General features: G+C 59.0%; 1 protein-coding gene across 4 annotated transcripts in view; it reads right to left on the bottom strand.

Moving 5' to 3' along the window:
* Positions 1-7179, bottom strand: part of SYNPO (synaptopodin) — a 42459-nt gene extending 35280 nt beyond the window's left edge. For 3 of the 4 annotated variants that reach the window (XM_025200943.1, XM_025200945.1, XM_025200944.1), the window contains exon 1: positions 7053-7179. The gene's annotated coding sequence lies outside the window, so the exon portion shown is untranslated. The remainder of the gene's footprint in view (positions 1-7052) is intronic. The other variant, XM_006021181.3, reaches the window with a different exon arrangement.
* Between the last annotated feature and the right edge of the window lie 798 nt (positions 7180-7977).

Here is a 7977-nt window from a genome sequence, read left to right on the forward strand (position 1 = left end):
GCTGCAGCTGATACCCGAGATGCCATTCCAGGGAGCTGTAACCCGGCGCGTCTGGAGCGGGGCCGGAGCTGACCGCGCAGCCTTGCGCCCGGGCACTCTCCCATCTGTCGCACTCCCACGTCAGTCGCCCGCCCAGCTCTGTGTACCCGTGCAAATACAGCCCGTGCAAATACAGCCCGCCGGCTAGCTTGCTCACCCCCCCTGCCCCTGCCCCTATCCTTGGTGCTCTCCTCGTGCCCCCAGTGCCACGTCTCTCGCAGCGGGAGCAGGTCCCTGTCCAGGAACGGGAACAAAACCAGGGCTAGGCTACGAGGGCCACAGACAGATCCTTCCCTTGTGAGAGACCTGAAGCAGGGTGCAAAGGATAGGGAGGGCGTCTCGGACAAGCCCCTCTCAGTATGGGATTCGATGCCTCTCCATCGCCCCATCCTATGTGGGAGAGAAGGCAACTGCAGAAAAAGCCCCCTGAACCCCCCCAAATTGGCTCATACGGGTCTCCTGGGAAGCTTCAGCCACCACAGGATCCAAGTGGAGGTCTCTGGGGCATCCCCTTGCAGCAGGAGATGGTGGGGGTCTCTAGAAAGCCCCTCTCGGTGTGGGACAGCATACCACGGGGACACATTTATAGGCCCAGGGCACGGCAGCCTGCAGACTTTGCTCCGCTTTCTTCAGCACTGCCCTGCCTCGCTCCAGCCCGGGCGTTAGGGCAGAGCTGGCTGGGGAAGAGGCCTGAGGCTCAGATGTCAGCGTTTCTGATGTGCTTTGGAAAACAGCAAGGCTTTCCCATTCCCAGCATTGATTTACTACCTTGAAGGAAACCAGGCTGGAAAAAACAACATTCCACGGCTCCCGTCCTCAGCACGGCGCTCGCAGCCTCCCCGGGGCGGAGAGGGGGGTTAGCGGCTCTCGGCTGGGACCTCGGGAGACAATCTCCCTGCCCCGCGAGGGAGGCAGCAGGGCAGCAAAAAGGGGGCCGAGCAAAGCAAGGATGAAGCCTGGACCTTGGGCACTCCCGGCCTGCTTTTGGGGCAGTTCAGCTGCAGATTTGTGCGGTCGTGCGAGCTCCGGGAGCCCTGCAGAAAGGGGAGGAGGAGGGAGGAGGGCCATGTCCCCCTCTCCCTTCCACGTGTTGCTTCACTCCGGGATGCCCGTGCTGGTGGGCTCCATCCCAACCCCATAGCCTCGCCTATGGCCGGACCCCCTCCCCGCACACAGCCGCAGCTGCCCCTGCAGTGAAGGCAACTAGGAGTAAAAAAGAAGGAGGATTCAGCTGGTGGGGAGCTGGGCATAGGCTCGCAGAGCTTGCTCAAGTGTCAGGGCAGCAAAAGACCGGTGGCCTGGACTTCGGTACGGGCTGTGCCAGCTGGAAGGGGGGCACGGTATGGACCCAGGAGGCAGCCCATGCTGACATGCATGCTGCTGCCTCTTAGGGGTGGATTCAGATTAAAAGCCTGGGCCCTCAACAACCTGGGCCCACCCTGGCTCGTGCACTGCCCTGCAACCACTGGATCTGTCCCCGGCTGGTGCAGTAGCCGGAGTGGGACGTACTGCCCCCAGGTCCAGGGCAGGAGCCACGGCCACCAGCTGGAGCCAGTGCCAGGGGTGCGGAGCTGCTGCCTGCCAGGCATGTGCAGCACGGACCAAGCTCCAGGGCTGGCCCCATGGCTCACTCCAGCTCCAGAAAATGATGCCCAGTAGCCACAGACCACTGCATCGTGCATGCCCAGCCTGGTCACCAGTTTCATCCACGCCAAGACAGGGGCCCCTGGTCCCGGGGCCCAGCTGGCCCGTGCATTAATCCCCCTATGCCGCCAGGCCTACCCAGGCTGCAGTCATGGCTTACAAGGAAGCAATGGGATGATGCCTACTGTCACACAGCAAGGTAGTGGCACCTGGGTCCAGGGACAGCCATGGGTGAATTGTGCAGGTTTACAATTCAAAAAGCAGCTAAGACTCAACCCAAGGTACCCGTTTCTTCCTCACTCCGGACCTAGATCCAGTCATATACTGGGATCCACAGCAGGACGTGGATCCCAACACCCCGGGAAGCTGGGATTCAGCCCTGAGCATGACCTGGGTGACTCAGCCTCAACAGATGGGGAAAATCCTAGTCCTGGTGAATCCAGAGGGAGTTTTATAAAGCTACAGCTGGGCAAAATTCCCAGCCAGGGCAACACCTCCACTCACCTGCCCCGAGCCTGGTGATTAACAAGTGCAACCCCCCATATTTTAGTCACCTGTAAAAAATAATAATAATAATACTAATGACTCAGCCCAGGTGCGGAGAAGGATGCGAGGCTCCATTAGCAAACACCGGGTACAGCAGCCCCGCGCTCGCTCGCGCACCCAGCCTTTGCCGCAAAGATTTCACAGCAGATGCTGGAAGGAGGCCTGACATTACCGAGACGCGGAGACATTTGCAAACTCTTGCGCTGAACAGTTGCTGGTGCCTGATCACAAGCAATTAGAACTGAACCGCACTTGTCAAATTAACGAGCAAGGCACATTTTGTGATGAGTTAATCCTGCCTCTCCTTTTTATTTTTTTAAATTGTTTGTTCCCAAAATTTGCTATCTGGCAGCACTGAGCAGTTTCCCGTGGGTTTCCCAGTCAGCAGTGCGAGCTGGCAAGGCTCCGCTCTGTCATTAGAGGTACGGCAATAATCCCACTGCAACTGGAAAGCAAGCTCGTCTTGCAGCCGTGGTATAACCACGGGGCTCTGTTTCACAGTTGTGACACCATGGACATAAACAGGACCTTTAAACGAAGCAAGAAACCAAGACAACTCCATGAGCCTCCTTCAAATAGCATGATTGCAGTATGCAAATTAAATGCATTCACCAAAACGATGACTGGCAGGCATAGTGGATATCTCAAACCTGCCACCCAGGCACGCTCCAGACGGTCTCAAAATCCAATGGAATAGAGGCGTCGAAAGCATCTCCCGGGTTCATTGTTATTATTTCTGATTTGCATTACAGCAGTGTTGAATGACCCCAGCTGAGACTGGAGGCCCAATGTGCCAGGTGCTGTACATACCATACATACGGTAAGAGCCCCTGCCTGCCCCCAGGAGCTCACAAGCCAGGTAGACAAGACAAAAACCATGGGAGAAAAAAACAACCCCTGTTCTCTACGCTGGCTAGGCAGGGAGAACAAGAGAGTCACCCAAGGCCATGCATCAGAAGTCTGTAGCAAAGCCAAGGGGCTCCCTGGAGGTCAGCGGAGTCCCAGGGCGGTGCGCCAACCACCACACCGACTCTCTGCCCCCATCATGGGAGCCCAGCCTGCTAGGAAGACACTGTTGCCACCTGTCTGTGCTAGCCGCCCCCTGGCAGGACCTCCCCAGTCCTACCTTCAGCTTCTCTCCTCTGCAGAGGAAGGCAATACCCCCCCGCCCCAGTTTGTACCACTCTGAGCATGGGGCAAAATTCCTTCCTGACCCCAAATCTGGCATGGGTCTGACCCTGCCAGACCAGGGCTTTGCGCCCCAGCTGCAGCAGCATTGGCACAGCCCAGTCCCCAGCCTGGGCTGCAGCCAGCACCCAGCACCTCTGGGGGAGGCTACAACCCCCCTGGACCGCGTAGCAGAAAGAGGGGAGCAAGCAGCAAAGCCCAGACATCCCCACAGTGATATCGGCATTGCTATCACCAACTCATCCCCGAGCACTGGCTGCGATGGGCGCTCCACACCTTGCCCCGGTGTCTATCCCACCGAAGAGGTTTTTCCCGAGATCCTCTCCCAGCCACCTCCCTGCCCTTGCCCCTGCCCTCTCTCCACCATGACCACAGTGTGGTCCAGAAGAGCTTTTAACCAAAGCACCGGGCTTTGCTCATCTCTGCCAGGTACTTTGATCCTTCGCAGCTGCCGGGAAGTGTGCGGGGCCACGTTCCAGGGGAAGCCGAAACAACAGCCCGCGGAGCAGGTGTCTCTAAAGCTCCTCCATATGCTCCCCTAGCAACTGCAGAGCGGATAAACAGATGTGAGACCCCCGACGAGAAGCGAAGCGCTCCGACACTCCCACCTCCGGCTCCTGCCAGAGCCGCCCCTGAGGGCCAGGTGCCTCCAAGGCTGGCAAAAGACAGTCCTGGGGATCCTAGTTCCCGGGCAGCATGCCCACCCCAGCCGTGCAGGGCCGGAGGCAGCGAGACGGGGAGATGTGGCCTCCCCTCAGCCCCCTCCGAGGTCAGACGGGTAAATCCCGTGGCCTAACATGAGCCAAATCCCCTTGATATCAGTCCTTGGAGAAGCACGGGGACCCCTGCAGCCCCTCTGGGCACCCCTGGGTGTTTGGCTGACACCCGGCAATGAGGGGAAATGGAGGAAAGAGCGCAGTATCTGGCCCCACCTGGGTGCAGAGGGATGCAATGGGCACAAGACACGAGCAGGCAGGCTTAGCGCCTCGGGGAGAAGGTGACAAGCTCTCCTGAGTCTGCAGCCAGCCCAGGCGCGTCCCACGCTGCAGGGAGACCTCTCCCGAAGCAGAGGAGCCGGGGAGCGAGTGGGGCAGGACCGTCTCCTGCGCCACGGATCGGCTCGGAAAGCCAGGGGAGGGGTTGCCTTGGGAGTGGGTCTGCTCCAGGTGGAGTACAAATACGTCGGGTTTGGTGACAGAGGGGTGTGGGGCTGCGGCGGTGGCGATGACGGAGAGGAAATATTTTCACCCTCCAAAGGGAAGCGGCAGAAATGCCAGCGCATGTGTTTTTTTCTTACAGCTCGGTGAGAAATCTGCAGCAGCCAGTTCATCTGTCTGTCTGTCTGCCTGCCTGCCTGCCTGCCTGGGCAGGCGGGGATCTGAGAGCACTTTAGACAAGGGTGTGTGTCTGTGTGTGTGTGAGAGAGAGACCAGTAAATATGTCTCACATGTAAGTGTGACAGTAAATATGAGAGAGAGAGCGAGAGAGAGAGAGCAATGTGCATGTGTCTCTGTGTGTGAGACCAGTGTGTGTGTGTGTGTGTGTGTGTGTGTGCACCCATGTGAGACAGACTGATGCATGTGGGTGTGTACAAGAGACGCACGTGTGTGTGTGTGTGTGTGTGTGTGTGTGTGAGAGAGAGACCAATGTGCACGTCTCTGCATGTGAGAGCAGTGTGTGCATGTGTGTGTGTGCACAAGACAGACTCATGTGCATGTAGGTGAAAGGGACCAATGATTGCATTTGTTTGCCCTTGCAAGAGAGATCAATACATGTGTGTGTATAATAGGCTGGCGGGGGGGGGGGGGCGTGGGAGAGACCAATATGTATGGGTGTGTGCACACGCAAGATAGACCGATGCATGTGTGTGTGTGTGTGTGTGTACATGAGACTGGTGTGTGTGTGCATGTGTGTGCGTGACCAAGGTGCATGTGTTCATTCACCAGCCTGGTTTCAGTTCCCGGCCCGCGCTGTTGAAATAAGCACACGGAGGGCACATTCAAGCCAGTTCAAACAGCCCCTGGCCCAGTGCTTCTCTCCTGCCTTCTCTGTTTTCTTTATTCTCCTCCTTTCCGGTCCTCGCTTAACTCCTTCAGCGCAGACGACGTGGCTCTGAGAGCCACCGATGCCCTGCAAGCCCTGGGCCGCTGCCAGGAACCGCTGTGTCCTGGCCTCGGAGGGGGCCGGAGGACCCAGCCAGCCTCCAGTGAGTCCCAAAAGTGCCCACGCGGGCACCTAGGGAAGCCCGTCAGCTCCAGGTGCCAGGCTGGGGGGCTCCCTTGACCTCTGCACCGTGCCTGCCAGCTCCCAGGCCAACTCCTGCATTCCCGCACCCCCTTGGGAACAGGTTTGGCCCCTCTCCCTGGCTGGGCTGGGGTTTCCAGCTCCGCGGCTTCTTGAGGCTGGAGAACGCCGTGTAAGGAAGGCTCCTGCATTCAGGAGCGTGGGCTGTGTCACTTAATGGTCTCTGCTGTCTCTATGGCATGAAATGGAAACAGCCCTGGAGCAATGCCTGGCGATGGGATAGGAGGACGGGGTCTATCGTATCCTAAAAACATTCCTCCTGCCTAGTGTTAGCGCTCCCTCTCATCACCTCTTCTCTCTCCTCCTTCCTCGTCTACCCTCCCTCCATCCAGCTTCATGTGTGACCCCCAGCGAGCAGCCTGGACCTGCCCAGAGCCTGGGGCTGGGAGCGGTGAAACCCCCTCCCGTCCTTCAGATGGACCTCAGCTGCTTGGCACACCCAGACCTGGGGGGTGGGAGGGAGGGAGAGAAGGGGAGGGTGTCAGAAGAGCCCCCACATGAGTCCACGTGCAGTATTTCCATCACCTGGCAAGAGGCTCCAGGGCAGGTAGGGCAGGATAGATCCTTCTCCAAGGCCAAGGCCCAAGAACTGGGTCCATGGGGCTCTGCATCCTTTCCCAGACCACTGCTCAGCACCCAGGTGGTTTGACATCCCATGGGAGGAGGAAGGCGATAAGAGGCGAGCCCCCACCCCCCACAACCCAATCTAACCCAACCCAACCCAACGCAACGCAATACAACCCAACCCAATGCAACCCAACCCAACCCAACCCAACGCAGCCCAACCCAACCCGACCCCCCTAGCTCTCTATCTGCTGCGGTGTGAATAACGGGATCCAGACCCTCTCGGCCCAGAGGACCGTTGATTGGTTTCTCCTGAGCCACGTGATGTTGCTCTGCTCTATCCCACTGGCCCCAGGTCATGAAAGGAAGATTGTTCAGCGCGGGAAGGAGCCCCGCGTCCTGCCCTGCCGTAGGTATCGTCTCCCTGGAGCCTCACGCCCTGTGGTCCTGATGGTCTGGACCCAGCCAGCATCCCCCCTGGCCTGCAGAGATGGTCCCGATCCAAGGAAGGCCTTTTACACACACCCGTCCTATTGTGCAAGGGGAGGGGGGCACTGAGCGGGAATGCCCTGCCGCTGGATAGCTCGGAGTGGTGGCAGACCGGGGGCTAAGCAGTCTCATGGGCACCCCCGTTGGGGTGATAGAAACCCCTGGCTCTCCTTCGTGCATTCATTCTTCCCTCCCCAGAAAAGCCACCAACGTGGCTCGCATCTCCTCCCAACCCCAGCCCCAATGTGGTGCCAGCCCTTTCTGCCATGCCTCCTCACCTGCTACATGCCCTCAAGGTCCGCACACCGGAGCGGGCACTGCCATGCTTCAGCCTGCTCCTTCCCCATCCACGCCAGCCCACCCGGCAGAGAGCAAACGGGTCACCTCTTTCTCCCTCGCGCTCGCAGCAGCCTGAGGAGGAACGGAGGAGGGCAGGGTGGACGGGGGAGAGGGGCGGGAGGAGGGAGTGTGGAAATGAAACTTTAATAGCACAGAGCCCCTTTTGTTTCCCAGCATATGGGATATTTCATACATACTGAAGGCATTAGCCACCTATATTCCTCAAGTGCTTGCGCTGGAAGAGAAATGCAACCCGTCTCGAGCTCCGCTTTTCATCAGGGGTCTGGATCCTGGCAAAATCCAAACAGGGTGGGAGGGGGAGGGAAACCCCCCCCCAAAAACGGGGCACTTCAGAGACTTGCAAGACATCCGAGTTGCAGCTTTCACAGCGTGGCGAGCCCCTTACCCCCGTGCGGTTACAGACGTGCTCAGCTGGGCGCTGCTGGAGGCTGCGGGCAACTCGGGTAGCAGGGATCGCAGCCCCCTGCGACCGAAGGAGCCCAAAAAGCAAAAGTCAAGGGAGAGGCAGAAGTCTCTGGTGGGGCAGGGTGGGAGAAGGAGACGTGAGGTCTGGCAGGGAAAGGGTGGGAGGCTGGTGGGCTCTGTGGGCTGGTGCCAAAGGAAGTGGAGATGCCCGTTACACCCAGGGTGCCTCAGAGACTCCTGCTCCATCGGTCTGGGAAGGCATCCAGGGAGGAGCCAGCAGGGCCAAATATCTGCTACAGATCAGCGGAGAATATAGATAGGAGCTGTGGGTCACGGGGCAAAGCTCTTCCTGGCATCTCCCGCCTGCCAGGAGGAGCTCACCCAGCAGAAGGGCTCAGAGGTGAGCAAAGCTGGGCCGAAGGGCACCTAACCCAGCCC

The sequence above is a fragment of the Alligator sinensis genome, unplaced genomic scaffold, assembly GCF_000455745.1.
Source record: "Alligator sinensis unplaced genomic scaffold, ASM45574v1 scaffold550_1, whole genome shotgun sequence".
Taxonomy (NCBI): domain Eukaryota; kingdom Metazoa; phylum Chordata; order Crocodylia; family Alligatoridae; genus Alligator; species Alligator sinensis.